We start from the raw sequence: 19,491 nt of genomic DNA, 5'->3' as shown, positions 1-19,491 counted from the left end.
GGAAACTCCCCAGACCTTATTCCCATTGAGAACTTGTGGTCAATCCTCAAGAGGCGGATGGACAAACAGAAACCCACAAATTCGGACAAACTCCAAGCATTGGTTAGGCACGAATGGGCGGCCATAAGTCAGGATGGGGCCCAGAAGTTAATTAACAGCATGCCAGGGCAGATTGCAGAGGTCTTGAAAAAGAAGGGTCAACCCCGCATATATTGACTCTTTGAATCAACTTCATGTAATTGTCAATAAAATACTTTGACACTTATGAAATGCTTGTAATTATACTTCAGTATTCCATAGTAACATCTGACAAAAACATCTAAAGACACTGAAGCAGCAAACTTTGTGGAAAATAATATTTGTGTCATTCTCAAAACCTTTGGCCACAACTGTTTATGTATGTATGTATAGTTGAATTCGGAAGTTTACATACACTTAGGTTGGAGTCATTAAAACTCGTTTTACAACCGCTCCACAAATTTCTTGTTAACAAACTATAGTTTTGGCAAGTCGGTTAGGACATCTACTTTGTGCATGACACAAGTCATTTTTACAACAATATTTTACAGACAAAGTATTTCACTTATAATTCACTGTATCACAATTCCAGTGGGTCAGAAGCTTACATACACTAAGTTGACTGTGCCTTTAAACAATTTGGAAAATTCCAGAAAATTATGTCATGGCTTTAGAAGCTTCTGATAGGCTAATTGACATTTTTTGAGTCAATTGGAAGTGTACCTGTGGATGTCTTTCACGGCCTACCTTCAAAGTCAGTGCCTCTTTGCTTGACATCATGGAAAAATCAAAAGAAATCAACCAAGACCTCAGAAAATAAATTGTAGACCTCCACAAGTCTGGTTCATCCTTGGGGGCAATTTCCAAATGCCTGATAATACGCAAGTATAAACACCTTGGGAACACGCAGCCGTCATACCGCTAAGGAAGGAGACACCTTCTGTCTCCTAGAGATGAACGTACTTTGGTGCAAAAAATGCAAATCAATCCCAGAACAACCACAAAGGACCTTGTGAAGATGCTGGAGGAAACAGGTACAAAAGTATCTATATCCACAGTAAAACGAGTCCTATGTCGAAATAACCTGAAAGGCCGCTCAGCAATGAAGCCACTGCTCCAAAACCGCCATAAAAAGCTAGACTGCAGTTTACAACTACACATGGGGACAAAGATTGTACTTTTTGGAGAAATGTCCTCTGGTCTGATGAAACAAAAATAGAACTGATTGGCCATACTGACCATCGTTATGTTTGGAGGAAAAAGGGGGAGGCTGGAAAGCAGAACAACACCATTCCAACCGTGAAGCATGGGGGTGGCAGCATCAAGTTGTGTGGGTGCTCTGCTGCAGGAGGGTCTGGTGCACTTCACAAAATAAATGGCATCATGAGGGAGTAAAATGATGTGGATATATTGAAGCAACATCTCAAGACATCAGTCAAGAAGTTAAAACTTGGTCGCAAAGGGGTCTTCCAAATGGACAATGACCCCAAGCATACTTCCAAAGTTGTGGCAAAATGGCTTAAGGACAACAAAGCCAAGGTATTGGAGTGGCCATCACAAAGCCCTGACCTCAGTCACATAGAAAATTTGTGGGCAGAACTGAAAAAGCGTGTGCGAGCAAGGAGGCCTACAAACCTGACGCAGTTACGCCAGCTCTGTCAGGAGGAATGGGCCAAAATTCACCCAACTTATTGTGAGAAGCTTGTGGAAGGCTACCCGATACGTTTGACCCAAGTTAAACAATTTAAAGGCAATGCTACCAAATACTAATTGAGTGCATGTAAACTTCTGACCCACTGGGAATGTGATGAAAGAAATGAAAGCTGAAATGAATCATTCTCTCTAATATTATTCTGACATCTCACATTCTTAAAATAAAGTGGTGATCCTAACTGACCTAAGACAGGGAATTTTTACTAGCTTTCAATATCAGGAATTGTGAAAAACTGATTTTAAATGTATTTGGCTAAGGTGTATGTAAACTTCCGACTTCAAATGTATATATGTATGTAAGTATATATGTTCATATTTATGAATGTTTATGTATATATACATATATGGGTATGTATGTGTATGTACGTACTGTATGTATATGGGTATATCTATTTACCCCAAATTATATGGGGGATTGGAAATGATGCAGACAATTACATTGATGGAAGCAACAATCTTTCTGCAATATTAAACCCGATCCACCAATAAAAATTATAAAAATAAAAATAAAAAAGAGAAACAAAATAGATAATAATTATGTCTGAGCGTTGGAGTGTGGCCCTGGCTATCCATCAATAACGTCCTGGCACACGTATTTTCAGTTCTCTCCAGAGATGTTAGATCGGGTTCAAGTACAGGCTCTGGCTGGGCCAATCAAGGACATTCAGAGACTTGTCCCGAAGCCACTTATGCATTGTCTTGACAGTGTGCTTAAGGTCATTGTCCTGTTGGAAGGTTAACCTTCGCCCCAGTCTGAGGTCCTGAGCGCTCTGGAGCAGGTTTTCAACAAGAATCTCTCTGTACTTTGCTCCGTTCATCTTTCCCTTGGTAGTGACTAGTCTGCCAGTTCCTGCCCCTGAAAAACATCCCACAGCATGATGCTGCCACCACCATGCTTCACCGTAGGGATGGTACCAGGTTTCCTCCAGCCTTGACGCTTCACATTCAAGCCAAAGAGTTCAATCTTGGTTTCATCAGACTAGAGAATCTTGTTTCTCATGGTCTGAGAGTCCTTTAGGTGCCTTTTGGCAAACTCCAAGTGGGTTGTCATGTGCCTTTTCCTGAGGAGTGACTTCCGTCTGCCCAATCTACCATGAAGGCCTGATTGGTGGAGTGCTGCTGTGATGGTTGTCCTTCTGGAAGGTTCTCCCATCTCCACAGAGGAACTCTGGAGATCTGTCAGAGTGACCATCGGGTTCTTGGTCACCTCCCTGACCAAGGCCCTTCTCTCCCGATTGCTCAGTTTGGCCGGGTGGTCAGCTCTAGGAAGAGTCTTGGTGGTTCCAAACTTCTTCCATTGAAGAACGATGGAGGCCACTGTGTTCTTGGGACCTTCAATGCTGCAGACATATTTTGGTACCCTTCCCCAGATCTGTGCCTCGACACAATCCTGTCTCAGAGCTATGTGGACAATTTCTTTAACTTCATGGCTTTGTTTTTGCTCTGACATGCACTGTCAACTGTGAGACCTTATGTAGACAGGTGTGTGCCTTTCCAAATCATGTCCAATCAATTGAATTTACCGCAGGTGGACTCCAATCAAGTTATATGGAAACAGGATGCACCTGAGCTCAATTTCGAGCCCCATAGCAAAGGGTCTGAATATTTATGTAAATAAGGTATTTCGTTTTTCTGCCAATATGGGGTATTCTGTGTAGATTGATGAGTGGGAAAATAATTTAATCTGTAATGTAACTGTAATGTAACAAAATGTTGAAAAGGGGTCTGAATACTTTCCGAATGCACTGTAGGTTCAGTTTGCTCCTAGAAGAACTTCCGCTAGGCGAAGCGAACGCCCGTGCTTGTACACTCCCTAAAAGCGGCAATATTACTGTTATTTTTCCCTCTTGAGCCACCGTAGCAAAAACATAGCCAGTACACTCAATATAGCCAGAATTAATCTAAGATAAATAAAGAAATATGTTGACGTTTTTTCCAAGGAGGTCTTAGTCTTGCAATTTTACATCTGGCTAAAATGTTTGGTGCAATACTTCTCGGGTGAAAAAATGTGCATGAAAGCTAGTAATAATAATAAAGTGCTTTCATTTTACAAAGCTCTCCCTCCCCCACCATTTGGTAAATCCGACCACAACTCTATCCTCCTGATTCCTGCTTACAAGCCAAAATTAAAGCAGGAAGCACCAGTGACTCGGTCTATAAAAAAATGGTCAGATGAAGAAGATGCTAAACTACAGGACTGCTTTGCTATCACAGACTGGAATATGTTCCGGGATTCTTCCAATGGCATTGAGGAGTACACCACATCAGTCACTGGCTTTATCAATAAATGCATCGAGGACGTCGTCCCCACAGTGACCGTACGTACATACCCCAACCAGAAGCCATGGATTACAGAAAACATTCGCACTGAGCAAAAGGGTAGAGCTGCCGCTTTCAAGGTGTGGGACTCTAACCCGGAAGCTTTCAAGAAATCCTGCTATGCCCTGCGATGAACCATCAAACAGGCAAAGAGTCAATACAGGGCTAAGATTGAATCATACTACACTGGCTCCGACGCTCGTCTTATGTGGCAGGGCTTGCAAACTATTACAGACTACAAAGGGAAGCACAGCCCCGAGCTGTCCAGTGACACGAGCCTACCAGATGAGCTAAATCACTTCTATGCTCGCTTCGAGGCAAGCAACACTGAGGCATGCATGAGAGCATCAGCTGTTCCAGGCGACTGTGTGATCACGCTCGCCGTAGCCGACGTGAGTAAGACCTTTAAACAGGTCAACATACACAAAGCTGCGGGGCCAGACGGATTACCAGGACGTGTGCGCCGGGCATGCGCTGACCAACTGGCAGGTGTCTTCACTGACATTTTCAAAATGACCCTGATTACGTCTGTAATACCAACATGTTTCAAGCAGACCATCATAGTTCCTGTGCCCAAGAACCCAAAGGCAACCTGCCTAAATGACTACAGACCCATAGCACTCACGTCTGTAGCCATGAAGTGCTTTGAAAGGTTGGTAAAGGCTCACATCAACACCATCATCCCAGAAACCCTACACCCAATTTGCATACCGCCCAAACAGATCCACAGATGATGCAATCTCTATTGCACTCCACACTGCCCTTTCCCACCTGGACAAAATGAACACTTATGTGAGAATGCTATTCATTGACTACAGCTCAGCGTTCAACACCATAGTACCCACAAAGCTCGTCACTAAGGTAAGGATCCAGGGACTAAACACCTCCCTCTGCAACTGGATCCTGGACTTCCTGACGGGCCGCCCCCAGGTTGTGAGGGTAGGTAGCAACACATCTGCCACGCTGATCCTCAACACTGGAGCTCCCCAGGGGTGTGTGCTCAGTCCTCTCCTGTACTCCCTGTTCACCCACGACTGCATGGCCAGGCACGACTCCAACACCCTCATTAAGTTTGCAGACTACACAACAGTGGTAGGCCTGATCACCGACAATGACGAGACCTATAAGGAGCAGGTCAGAGACCTGGCCAGGTGGTGCCAGAATGACAACATATCCCTCAACATAACCAAGACTACGGAGATGATTTTGGACTACAGGAAAAGGAGCACCGAGCACGCCCCCATTCTCATCGACGGGGCTGAAGTGGAGCAGGTTGAGAGCTTCAAGTTCCTTGGTGTCCACATCAACAACAAACTAGAATGGTCCAAACACACCAAGACAGTCGTGAAGAGGGCACGACAAAGCCTATTCCCCCTCAGGAAACTAAAAAGATTTGGCATGCACCCTGAGATCCTCAAAAGGTTCTACAGCTGCAACATCGAGAGCATCCTGACTGGTTGCATCACTGCCTGGTACGGGAACTGCTCGGGCTCTGACCGCAAGGCACTACAGAGGGTAGTGCGTACAGCCCAGTACATTACTGGGGCTAAGCTGCCTGCCGTCCAGGACCTCTACACCAGGCGGTGTCAGAGGAAGGCCCTAAAAATTGTCAAAGACCCCAGCCACCCCAGTCATAGACTGTTCTCTCTACTACCGCATGGCAAGTGGTACCGGAATGCCAAATCTAGGACAAAAATGCATTGTGTCTCCCCCAACCCCTATTTTTACGCTGCTGCTACTCTCTGTTTATCATATATGCATAGTCACTTTAACTATACATTCATGTACATACTACCTCAATTAGGCCGACCAACCAGTGCTCCCGCACATTGGCTAACCGGGCTATCTGCATTGTGTCCCACCCACCACCCGCCAACCCCTCTTTTACGCTACTGCTACTCTCTGTTCATCATATATGCATAGTCACTTTAACCATATCTACATATACATACTACCTCAATCAGCCTGACTAACCGGTGTCTGTATGTAGCCTTGCTACTTTTATAGCCTCGCTACTGTATATAGCCTGTCTTTTTACTGTTGTTTTATTTCTTTCTTTACCTACCTATTGTTCACCTAATACCTTTTTTGCACTATTGGTTAGAGACTGTAAGTAAGCATTTCACTGTAAGGTCTACACTTGTTTTATTCAGCGCACGTGACAAATAAACTTTGATTTGAACATAAAAAGTAAGAAACCAAATAGAAAACAAATTGACACAAATAGGCAGGACAATTGACATAAAAACCCCAGCTGGTGCTACAAAGGACAAGGGCTTCAAGGAACACTGCTATAGGGCCAAGCTGCTGCTGCACTCTCTTGTTGAATGACAGCAAACACTTTATTAAAGAATCCCGTCCATAGTTCTCACTCTTAATGTTGACCAATCTCCAATGAAGGGGCGTAGATTCGGCTATCAAACTACGACTTGCCTCAAGAAAAAATGTGTGTGCACGAACAGACGGGGAAAAAACCTGCCGAACAATTAACAAATATTAGTCATAATATATGCGTGTACTGTTTTAATTGGGAAGCATGCGACAGGCCATAGAGAGAGATTCTATATAGGAGGGCAACACTGGGTCTCATGACATAGCACCAGTAGCGATGCGTGCATGGGTAAAATCACTGGGGAAACAGAAAGAAAAGCCACATTACAACCTATGTGATAGTTGCATTGTTTGCTCTATAACCTGTTACTTCATGCAGTATGTTATAGTTTTGATGTCTTCACTATTATTCTACAATGTAGAAAATAGTAAACATAAAGAAAAGCCCTTGAATGAGTAGGTGTTTTAAACTTTTGACCGGTAGTGTATGTATCTTTATTAAGGGTCTTAGAAGACTTCATTAAGCCTTATAAGGCAATTTACAAGTAAAATCATGCTACGTCAGAGAGTTTTATATGGTCATGGCAGATCTAACCTCTCACACCTCTGTGAGAACAAATCACCTCTCTCTACCCCTGAGCAATTTCCTGTTTCCTCTAAGAACCCAATGATCATTACTTTCCAAAGATTGTTTTTAAGATTGAACAGACCATACAAAGGCATTTCCGAAACTTCATACTTCATATAACTTCATGTATCTAACGCTCAGAGTGTCGAGAAGGCCTCTATTGTCCTCAGTGTGTGTTAACTGTGTTACTTCCACTCCAGACAAGTATGTTTAGGATCTCTAGTGGTTTTAATGGTCCCCATGGGACATACTCCAGGCTGCTGGGCAAAGGCTTACTGTAGACCAGGGCCTGCTTCTTGCCATGTACAGACGTGCATTTACAGGTAGCTATGTAGAAGATAACTTACCTGAGCAGGGGACACAGGCAGGCAAGGCATGGAAAACACTGGACTTTGTGACCATGCATAATCTAGGCTACATTCCTCAAATGTTCACACACTCAGTGAGGGCTCTGTCCTGGTCCTGGAGCCAGGAGGGATGAGTGAGTCACAGTCCTGTAGTCAGCCCTCACTGCAGGTTCACAAGACCAAACCCTGCTCCAGGAAGCCTAAAAATAAAAGGATGCCATTAAAGAATTCCTTACTGGAAACTAGGAAACATACTCACAGAAAACATGGGCCTAAGGAGGGAGAAAGATGAAGAGAATGAGTGAAGGAAGAGAGAGAGAGTGAAAGAGAGAAAGAGAGGGGATTGAGTGTAGAGGAAGAGGGAGAGTAGGACGGGGTGGAAGAGAGGTGAGCAGGTTCAGTGTGTGATAAGATGATAAGGAGGGAAAGAGAATAGAGGGTAGGGAAATAAGACACAGAGATCCATTGCTGATGCATTTGAGGAGTTGGGGTGCAGTGAGAAATGCATAAGCGTAGGGTTAAAATTAGGTCTTGGGGCGACCACAGATTATCAAGCAATCTTTTTAGTTTTGGACATATACTATGTGTTAACCCAACACAGGATGAATACAGTATTTGTGGCACAGGTACAGAATATGGGTTGAGAAGTGAGAGGGTGTGGGATACGAGTGAGTAAAGGTTTCTGAGAAATGCAGAGGGAGAGCAGGGGGATGTAGGGGGGTGAAGGTGGATGTAGGGGGGAGCAGTCAGATGCAGGGGGATGTAGGGGGAGTACGGAGATGTAGGGGGATGTAAGGGGAGAAGGGGAATGTAAGGGGGAGCAGATGGATGTTGGGGGGACAGAGGAATGTAAGGGGGAGAAGGGGAATGCAGGAGGATGTATGGGGGAGAAATTGGATGTAGGGGGATGTAGGGGGGGCAGAGGGATGTAGTGTGAACAAGGGGAAAGCAGGGGGTAGAAAGGGGATGTAGGGGGATGCAGGAGGTTGTGGGGGAGCACAGGGATGTAGGGGGGAGCAGAGGGATGTAGGGGGGAGCAGGGGGATGTAGGGGGAACAGAGGATTGTAGGGGGAGAAGGGGAATGTAGGGGGGAGCAGAGGGATGTAGGGGGAACAGAAAATGTAGGGGAGAGAAGGGGAATGCAGGGGGAGAAAGGAAGCAGAAAGGGATGTAGGGGGATGTAGGGGGGAGCAGATAGATGTTGGGGGAAAAGGGGGTGTAGGGGGAGTAGAGGGATGTAAGGGGTGCAGAGAGATGTGGGGGGAACAGAGGATTGTAGGGGGGAGAAGGGGGACGTAGGGGGAACAGAGGAATATAAGGGGAGAAAGGGGATGCAGGTGGGATGTGGGGGAAGAAGAGGGATGTATGGGGAGAAGGGGGGAGCAGCGGAATATAGGGGGAGCAGAGCTTGTAGGGGGAGGGGAGAAGGGAGATATACAGGGAAAGGGAGCTGTTTGGGGGAGCAGGTGGACGTAGGGGGGAGCAGAGGCATGTAGAGGGGAGGAGGGGGAGGTAGGGGGAGCAGAGCGATGTAGTGGAGAATAGAGGAATGTAGGGGGGAGCAGAGGGACGTAGGTGGATGAAGGGGGCAGAAGGCGGATTTGGGGGTAATAGGTAGATGTAGGGGGAGAAGAGGGATGTAGGGGGAGAAGAGGGATGTAGGGGGGTAGCAGGGGGATGTAGGGGGATTTGGGGGGAGAAGGTTGATGTAGCGGGAGAAGGGGGATGAAGAGGGATGTAGGGAGGGAAGAAGGATGTAGGGGGAGAAGGGGATCTAGGGGTGAGAAGTGGGATACAAAGGGATGTAGGGGGGAGATGGGGATGTAGGAGCTTGAATGGCTTGTACAAAAGGTACATGGGGAGGAAGGGGAATCTTGGGGGGAGAAGGGGGACGTAGAGGGGCGGTAGGGTCGAGCAGGGAATGTAGGGGGAATTAAAGAGATGTAGGGAGGAGCAGAGGGATCTGGGGGAGAAGGGGATGTAGGAGGGAGAAGGGGATGTAGGAGGGAGAAAGGGAAGGCAGGGGGATGAAGGGGGGACCAGGGTATATGGGGGAGAATGGTGATGTAGGGGGAGAAGGGGGATGTAGGGGGGAGAAGGGTGATGAAGGGGAATTTGGAAGGAGCAGAGGGATGTAGCGGGAGAAGGGGGAGAAGGGAGATGTAGGGGGGAGCAGAGGGATGTAATATATGTAAGGGGAGGGGAGAAGGGAGATGTAGGGGTAAAATCTAATCAAATCAAACTTTCTTTGTCACATGCACCGATTGCAACAGGTGTAGACATTAACGTGAAATGCTTACTTACAAGCCCTTAACCAACAATGCAGTTCAAGGAAGAGTTAAGTTTAGTTAAGGAAATATTTACCAAATAAACTAAAGTGATAATAAACAGCAAGTAGCAGCAGTGTAAAAACAAAGGGGGTGGTCAATGTAAATAGTCCAGATGGCCATTTGATTAATTGCTCAGCAGTCTTATGGCTAGGGGGTAGAAGCTGTTAAGGAGCCTTTTGGTCCTAGACTTGGCAATCTGGTCCGCTTGCCGTGCGGTAGCAGAGAGAACAGTCTATGACTTGGGTGACTGGAGTCTGACATTTTTTGGGGCTTTCCTCTGACACCGCCTAGTATATGGCAGGAAGCTTGGCACCAGTGATGTACTGGCCCGTACGCACTATACTCTGTAGTGCCTTACGGTCAGATGCCGAGCAGTTGCCATATCAGGTGGTAATGCAATCCGTCAGGATGCTCTCAATAGTGCAGCTGTAGAAGTTTTTGAGGATCTGGGAACTCATGCCAAATCTTTTCAGTGTCCTCAGGGGGAAAAGGTGTTGTCGTTCCCTCTTCGCGAGGTGTGTTTGGACCATGATAGTTTGTTGGTGATGTGGACACCAAGGAACTTGAAACTCTTGACCCCCTCCACTATAGCCCCATCGATGTTAATGGGGTCCGCCTTTTCCTGTAGTCCACGATCAGCTCCTTTGTCTTGCTAACATTGAGGGAGAGGTTGTTGTCCTGGCACCACACTGCCAGTTCTCTGACCTGCTCCCTATAGGCTGTCTCATCGTTGTCGGTAATCAGGCCTACCGCTGTTGTGTTGTCAGCAAACTTAATGGTGTTGGAGACGTGTTTGGCCCCGCAGTCGTGGGTGAACAGGGAGTACAGGAGGAGACTAAGCACGCACCGCTGAGGGGCTCCAGTGTTGAGGATCAGTGTGGCAGACGTGTTGTTGCCTACCCTTACCACCTGGAGGCGGCCCGTCAGGAAGTCCAGGATCCAATTGCAGAGGGAGGTGTTTAATCCCAGGGTCCTTAGCTTAGTGATGAGCTTTGTGGGCATTATTGTGTTGAACACTGAGCTGTAGTCAATGAACAGCATTCTCACATAGGTGTTCCTTTTGTCCAGGTGAGAATGGGCGGTGTGGAGTGAGATTAAGATTGCGTTATTTGTGGATCTGTTGGGGTGGTATGAGAATTGGAGTGGGTCTAGGGTCTCCGGGAGGATTCTGTTGATGTGAGCCATGACCAGCCATGAAGTGCTTTGGCTGATGACATGAGTGCTATGGGGCGATAGTCATTCAGGCAGGTTACCTTCGCTTCCTTGGACACAGGGACTATGGTGGTCTGCTTGAAACATGCAGGTATTACAGACTCGGTCAGGGAGAGGTTGAAAATGTCAGTGAAGACACTTGCCAGTTGCCCCGTGCATGCTTTGAGTATACGTCCTGGTAATCCGTCTAGCCCCGCGGCTTTGGGAATGTTGACCTGTTTAAAGGTCTTGCTCACATCGGCTACCGAGAGCATTATCACACAGTCGTTTGGAACAGCTGGTGCTCTCATGAATGCTTCAGTGTTGCTTGCCTCGAAGCAAGCATAAAAGGCATTTAGCTTGTCTGGTAGGCTCGCGTCACTGGGCAGCTCGTGGCTGGGTTTCCCTTTGTAGTCTGTAATAGTTTTCAAACCCTGCCACATCCGATGAGAGTCAGAGTTGCTGTAGTAGGATTCAATCTTAATCCTGTATTGATGCTTTGTCTTTTAGCGGGATTTCTTAAAAGCATCTGGACTAGTGTCCCGCTCCTTGAAAGCGGCAGCTCTAGCCTTTAGCTCGATGCGGATGTTGCCTGTAATCCATGGCTACTGGTTGGGATAGGTACGTACGGTCACTGTGGGGATGACGCTGTCGATGCACTTATTGATGAAGCAGATGATTGAGGTGGTATACTCCTCAATGCCATTGGATGAATCCCGGAACATATTCCAGTCTGTGCTAGCAAAACAGTCCTGTAGCGTAGCATCCGTGTCATCTGATCACTTCCGTATTGAGCGAGTCACTGGTACTTCCTGCTTTAGTTTGGTGGCTTTAGGGGGGAGCAGGTGGACATAGGGGGGTCAGAGTGATGTAAGGGGTAGAAGGGGAAGGCAGGGAGATGTAAGGGGGAACAAGGGGATGTAGGAGGGAGCAGGGTATAAAGGAGGGGGAAGGGGGATGTAGAGGTGAGAAGGGGGATGTAGGGGGGCTTGTCGGGCTTGTACAAAAGGTACATACTGTAGTAGTACGTTCCCTGTCCTATCTGAGGAACACACATCATCCAGGGTAGTATTTCATCCCTGCTGGTGCCTTCAGCCAGGCAGCCAGCCAGCAGCCCAACACAATGTTATCCGCGGATACGAGTGTGTGGACACACAGTTACAAGCTACCCGTTCCCCTCACACACACGCCCGTACACACATTCTCACAAATGTGTACAGCGTGTAATAAAACGTGTTCATTACTGTTCGTATTTCCTGAAATGCGACTGAGCCACTTTAGCAGACCCAAGTTGAAGTTAATAAAACATCACCACATGTACAGGAAACAACGTGTCAATGCAGCACAAAAACACATAAGACTAGCAACAACAAGCTTTTTCTGTTAATAGTATCCTGTGAGACATGTATCAATCTAATCCATCATTAACCCGTGTGGTCAATTTCTTAAGGTGGTGAAATTTCTGGAATAGCCCCAATTCATGAACCTTTAGTCGACCCCTGTGTCAGTGACTGGGTATTGGGTGTTGCGTGATGCAGTGTATGTTTATTGGACAAGTTGATGAGCGATGCCCTCCTCTCCTCTGTTTTCATGGACATATAGCAAACACACACACACACAATACACACCCTTTTCTGTCTTCAATAACAAAAGGAGCCATGTCTGTCCACACACACATACACGCAAACACACACACAGTGCATGTTTCTCTGCATATCTGAGGTAGTTGCCTTGGGCGAGGGAGTCTTGTAGATACACCTCTTCCTGCGTTTGTTATCCCTCTCCTACTCTAGATGGTGAAACTGAAGCTTCAAGCTCGATGGAGAAAAATATAGAATTTGAGCCCAAACACCTCCTCCTTTCCCCCAACCTTCGTTGCCTTCTTCTCATGGAGGTACCGACAGGGGCCAATTTACATTCCTGCTTGTTTTGATTTGACTAAAAGTCCAGTCAGTTATGTTGGGAAAACTCATGTAGGTCAGAAAAATCATGGAACATTTTAATAAGATCTGAATTTCTATAGCAATGACCCAGCAATGTACTATATACGTTTTTCAACAATGACTGATGAAAGAGACATTCCTAAGAAGCACGCTAATTGTAATATATTGATACAACTTATAGCTGTTGGATATCAATATCATGGTTATTTTCATTGTATAACAACTTAAAGGGAAAATCCACTCAAAAACTAGGTGTTGGTAAATCCACTGTTGAAACAACAGTCCCAAAATGTTTTGCATGTCAGCAGTCAAGTTTTCAAGATATTGGACTTTCAAGAAACAAAGTGTTTCATCATCATCATTCTCTATATGGAAAAAGTCTAGAATGGTCATTGAGAGGCTGAAAGGAAAACACACACACACGCACATAAACAGGATGTGTTTGTCACGGCCGTCAACAGAAGTGGACCAAGGTGCAGCGTGGTGAGCGTACATAATCCCTTTATTTAGAAAAAAAACAAAACAACAAACAATACAAAACGACCGTGAAGCTTACAGGGCTAAGTGCCACTAACAAAAGTCAACTACCCACACTGAAAGAAGGGAAAAAGGGATACCTAAGTATGGTTTCCAATCAGAGACAACGATAGACAGCTGTCCCTGATTGAGAACCATACCCGGGCTCTCTAAGGTCAGGGCGTGACAGTGCTGTCTCCAGTGTTTAGCGGCAATATGAGGGAGGTGAAGTGATGGGGTTGGAGAGGGAAACTGCCAGTCAACCTTGACACACTTTATAAGACTCACATGACCCACATATTCTCTCCATCCCTCAGGTCTGGGATAACAACACTATAATGAGTACAGAGGTCAGAGGTCACCGTGTAAGAATAGCAGGAGCAGTCTAAAAATGAATGGTCCAGTAGACAGATCTGAGCAACGGCCACGTGTCTGGTCGACAAGGAGAGAGACGACAAAGTGTGGCCCGCTGTGACATTGTCACCAATCCCCTCCATCCCTGTCATCTGCTCTGAATGGTCTCCTGCACCTCACCTGCTCTGACAGTGTCACCATGGTGGGAACAAACAATGCATTGACTAATTTACTGTTAGGAATGCAGAGTGTTATCTAGATAGAGTGGCTGTCCGTGTGTGCATTAAGGTAAGCTCTAACCAACAGCACCTGTGACTTATCAGACATGTACTCTTACATACACAGACTTGTAATCAGCACACACTCAATCTAAAGACTGATTGTGTCATTTGTTCATGTCAACATGAACACTTTCCTACTAAGTGGATCATGTTACTGGTGACGCAAAAACATGAAACAGACAGAGAGACAGCAACAGGGCTCATGCAGGAATAGGAGCAACATTCTGTATTCTCTCCAGGTTTGGCTGTGGAGTGACAGAGAGAGAGGCTACAGTAGAACAACATGGTTAACAGGATGCCTACTCAGGTCACTATGTGGTTTACAGTATGTGAGGTAGGGTGTGTGAAGTTGGTGTGTGACCCCACACGGGAGAAGAAAGCAGCACGCCCTGGCAAATCACTAAACCAGTGAGCGCACACTTAAATAGAACACTTATCTCACCTACATACAGTCTGTGTGAACACATATGCATGCACACACATATACACACACATGCGAAAGGTTTGTTGATTGTATCATTGTGTATCACGGCATATCACTGTTCGTGTCACTTAAAAACCATAGTCAGGTCAGCTCATGGCAGTTGTGCCAATTGTGTGTGTTGTACTGAATGTTTGTCTGTCTGTGTGCCTTAAATGTTCCACAGTGGTGTAACCTAGGCCTACAGTGGTGTGGGAGGGAGTTTTGGGGGCATTTTGGAGGGTGACTGGGGTAGTGAGGTGCGTTTAGGAGACACAGAGAGTGTCCATCAAGCCTGGTTTTCCTCAGATACGGGTTCAGCAGGGCTGATATCGGGTCGGGTCACAAGCAGGGGTGGTAGGTGGAGGGGTTATGGGGTTATGTGGTTATGTTAATACGATCTGGCAGGTTGTTTATTTTCCACACACACATACACAAACAGAGACACACACACTCTTCACCACACACAGCCCACACCCTGGCAGTGCTGTTCTGTTGTAAATTGTGAGATTAAGTTGTGGAGCGTCACCTCTGTTCCAGATCACTTGATGCTGTTTGACTGAGTAAACAAACTATGCTCTGACCATAATCCTGCCTGATGAACACTAAAGAGGGGAAAGACAGGGTTGAATATCCCTTAGAATGAAAAGAGGATTATTAGGAATTAGCTACATCTTTCCTTTCCTTGAAGATTTCCTTTAAGAGTATTACTGATTGATTGAGCCTCAAGAAGCTAAAGGGAAGATTTGTTTTGGTTTTTACAGTAATAGAGACTTAGCTGTGATTGGCTCTGAATTTGCTTTGGGGTTGTACTGGAGTTACATTAGGTGAAAGTCAAATACTGTATATCATTATTTTCTGTGTGTGTGTGTGTGTGTGTGTGTGTGTGTGTGTGTGTGTGTGTGTGTGTGTGTGTGTGTGTGTGTGTGTGTGTGTGTGTGTGTGTGTGTGTGTGTGTGTGTGTGTGTGTGTGTGTGCGTGTGCGTGTGCGTGCGTGTGCCTGTCCATGCATGAAGACTACAGTGCATTCGGAAAGTATTCAGAGCCCTTGACTCTTTCCACTTTACCTTGCAGCCTTATTCTAAAATGTAACAAATTATATTTTTCCGTCATCAATCTACACATAATACCCCATAATGACAAAGCGAAAACAGTTTTTTGTACATTTTACCAAATAGAAATACCTTATTTACATAAGTATTCAGACCCTTTGCTATGAGACTCGAAATTGAGCTCAGGTGCATCCTGTTTCCATTGATCATCCTTGAGCTGTTTCTACAACTTTGGAGTCCACCTCTGGTATATTCAAATGATTGGACATGATTTGGAAAGGCACACACATGTCTATATAAGGACCCACAGTTGACAGTGCATGTCAGAGCAAAAACCAAGTCATGAGGTTGAAGGAATTGTCCGTAGAACTCCGACACAAGATTGTGTCCAGGCAGAGATTTGGGGAAGGGTACCAAAAAATGTATGCAGCATTGAAGGTCCCCAAGAACACAGTGGCCTCCATCATTCTTAAATGGAAGAAGTTTGGAACCACCAAGACTCTTCCTAGAGCTGGCCACCCGGCCAAACGGAGCTATAGGGGGAGAAGGGCCTCTTGGTCAGGGAGGTGACCAAGAACCCAATGGTCATTCTGACAGAGCTCCAGAGTTCTTCTGCGGAGATTGGAGAACCTTCCAGAAGGACAACCAAAAATTCTAAAAACCTGTATTTGCTTTGTCATTATGGGCTATTGTGTGTAGATTGATGAGGGGGAAAAAACAATTTAATCAATTTTAGAATAAGGCTGTTACGTAACAAAATGTGGAAAAAGTCAAGGGGTCTGAATACTTTCCGAATGCACTGTTTGTTAAGGTATGCTCTCTCGCTCCTGGGATAAGAGACTTTAGAGAAAGGAGTGAAGGATTATGGGTAGCAGAGGAAGTGATGACAGGCCCGAGAGTGACAGTGGCACCTCAACTGTCCCTCCTACATATACTGAAACAGACACACTGACACAGGCTGAAACAGACATACTGACAGATATATCCTACCCCTGTCACCTCATTGCCAAAATCATTTTTTTATTTAACCTTTATTTAACCAGGTAAGCTAGTTGAGAACAAGTTCTCATTTACAACTGCGAACTGGTCAAGATAAAGCAAAGCAGTGCGACACAAACAACAACACAGAGTTACACATGGAATAAACAAGCGTACAGTCAATAACAGAATAGAAAAAAAAGCAGGTCTATATACAGTGTGTGCAAATGGCGTGAGGAGGTACGGCAAATAATAGGCCATAGTAGCGAAGTAATTACAATTTAGCAGATTAACACTGGAGTGATAGATGTGCAGATGATGAAAGTAGAAAGCAAGTAGAACTACTGGTGTGCAAAAGAGAGGAAAAGTAAATAAAAACATGGGGATGAGGTAGGTAGATTGGATGGGCTATTTACAGATGGGCCATGTACAGCTGCAGCGATCGGTTAGCTGCTCAGATAGCTGATGTTTAAAGTTAGTGAGGGAAATATAAGTCTCCAGCTTCAGTGATTTTTGAAATTTGTTCCAGTCATTGGCAGCAGAGAACTGGAAGGAAAGGCGGCCAAAGGAGGTGTTGGCTTTGGGGATGACCAGTGAGAAATACCTGCTGGAGCGCGTGCTACGGGTCGGTGTTGTTATCGTGACCAGTGAGCTGAGATAAGGCGGAGCTTTACCTAGCATAGACTTATAGATGACCTGGATCCAGTGGGTCTGGCGACGCATATGTAGCGAGGGACAGCCGACTAGAGCATACAGGTCACAGTGGTGGGTGGTATATGGGGCTTTGGAGACAAAACGGATGGCACTGTGATAGACTGCATCCAGTTTGCTGAGTAGAGTGTTGGAGGCTATTTTGTAAATTACATTATATACAGTATATCTTACCTTATACCATCTCTCTGTAAGCTACGGTGTCATTTGTTATCCTCATGCCTAAGATGGAAGATGAACAAAAAGATGCAGATAGCAGACATGAAGAGGAACACATTGAGGAGAAGAGAAAAAGAAAGGGACAGAGATCCAGGGGTGCTGATGTCACAAGGTCACGAGGAGCCTAGCATGGCTGGGGGGCACGGCATGAGATCTGCATCATGAACTAGTTTCCCAGATATATATATACACACAGAGGCATTATCTACAGGCTGCCATCAAAGACACACTTGTTACAGGGAGAACGGGAGACAACAGGCTCTTTTAGATAGTCCATAAGGCTGTGACATTAGCATGACTCTGCAGATCTAACCCACAGAGATCTGGCTGATCTGGGACTAGCACAGACAGCACCTACTGTAGGGAGCAGTATAGTCTCTGGGGCAGCACCTACTGTAGGAAGCAGTATAGTCTCTGGGACGATATCAACTAAATGGCAAAAAAAATGAGATATATATATATATATATATATATAGATATATAAAGATAGATATATATATATATATATATTACTTGACTAAACTAACAATACATGGGAAAAGTGAGTGAGGGGAAGTCCAGGTGGCCTAAGCGGTTATTGTCTTTAGGAGGCCAATCAATGGTAGATTAGAGCTGGCAAGAGAGATGGAAGGTGATAACACCCACCTTTTAGCATTTTCCATGTGTGCATGTGTGTTGTCGGGACAAGGTCTTTTTCCATGTCTCCTCTCACTCCTCTCATTGTAGATGAAAACAGAGTTCCCACAAGGTGATGGAAAGCAATGTCACATTCGACAGAGGTGCCCCTGCCACTAAATTAACATTGTCATAATGTATGTGCGTGTACTGTATGTGCATGCGTGACCATGTACACGTGTGCACACTTGTGCATGTGTGTGTGTGGCATTCGGTGTGTGTGACATTCCGTGTGTGTGTGTGACATTCAGTGTGTGTGTGTGTGTGCCCCCACCACATAATTACAGTTGTTTGAACAGGCTGCCTTTGTGCACACTCGAGCCCTGCAGCAAGGAGGAATCACAACATAAAAGATTGCCATTATATAATGTTGTCATATATCTGCAGGCCCATACATCTACAACAGTGGAACCAGCCAGGCCAGACACTGGCTCTGTGTACAGGACAGGAGGAGAGAAAAAGAGAGAGGAGGAGGAGGAAGAGGGTGAAGAGGAGTATCGGCCGGAATCCCAAACTTTGTCTCCTGACTCGAGAGCAGGACCGTGTTTGACAGCAAGGGAGGAGGGAGAGAAGACAAGACATGACCAAAACAGGTATTCTCACCACAGAGTGGAGGGGGTCGATTGTTGTTGGCATCTGTGGGGCATACTGTATAATACAGTAGGCCAGATATGCTTGTAATATCGCTGACTTCATGTTTACAGAGTAGTTGAACAAGGGTGAGGTATCCGATTCTGGCTCATTTAAAATGGTTATTGAATTCAGATCATCGTTCATATTTTTTAAAGTTTGTTACCTATTAATCATAATCAATATTTTTTTGTAAATGTATCATAAACATTCAACCTGTTTCAAATATAACAATGACATTATCTACTGAAAATAACACACTTAAAACTTTGATTCACTAAACATTTTCCACAAAACCTTTTAAAAGCTCGAAGTCACAAATTTTCATAACTACTTGCAGTCATCGGAAATCATATTTATTTCCCAGTAGAGTGATTCTACTACGTACAGTATATTCCTTGACATAACTACTCATGTTACCTACACATTTCACAACTGAAAAATTACAGTAGTTATATAGTAAGCTGGGACAGAATGTATTGCTGTCTGTCTGAGGTTTATGCTGACTGCCACATACAGACTATACTCTTGATGGTAGTAAACTAAAAAGGCACAATAAAGACTAAATAATGCAGCTGAAATCTTTGTCAGAACGGAATTCCTATTGATCCCTGAACACAATTCCCTTCCTGATGTTAAGGAATTCTTCCCACCAAAATACTGTTAAGTGGCAGGAAGCCAACCAGGGAATCTGGGAGAGGGAAGTTGCTTGACGAGACTGGGAGGGAAGTAAGGAAAGAAAGAGGAGGAGGATATGGAGGAGGAGAGAGAGGGAGGAGGGCAGAGTGTTAACG

The sequence above is a fragment of the Salvelinus fontinalis genome, chromosome 23 (assembly GCF_029448725.1).
Source record: "Salvelinus fontinalis isolate EN_2023a chromosome 23, ASM2944872v1, whole genome shotgun sequence".
Lineage (NCBI taxonomy): Eukaryota > Metazoa > Chordata > Actinopteri > Salmoniformes > Salmonidae > Salvelinus > Salvelinus fontinalis.
This window is presented reverse-complemented; position numbering follows the sequence as displayed.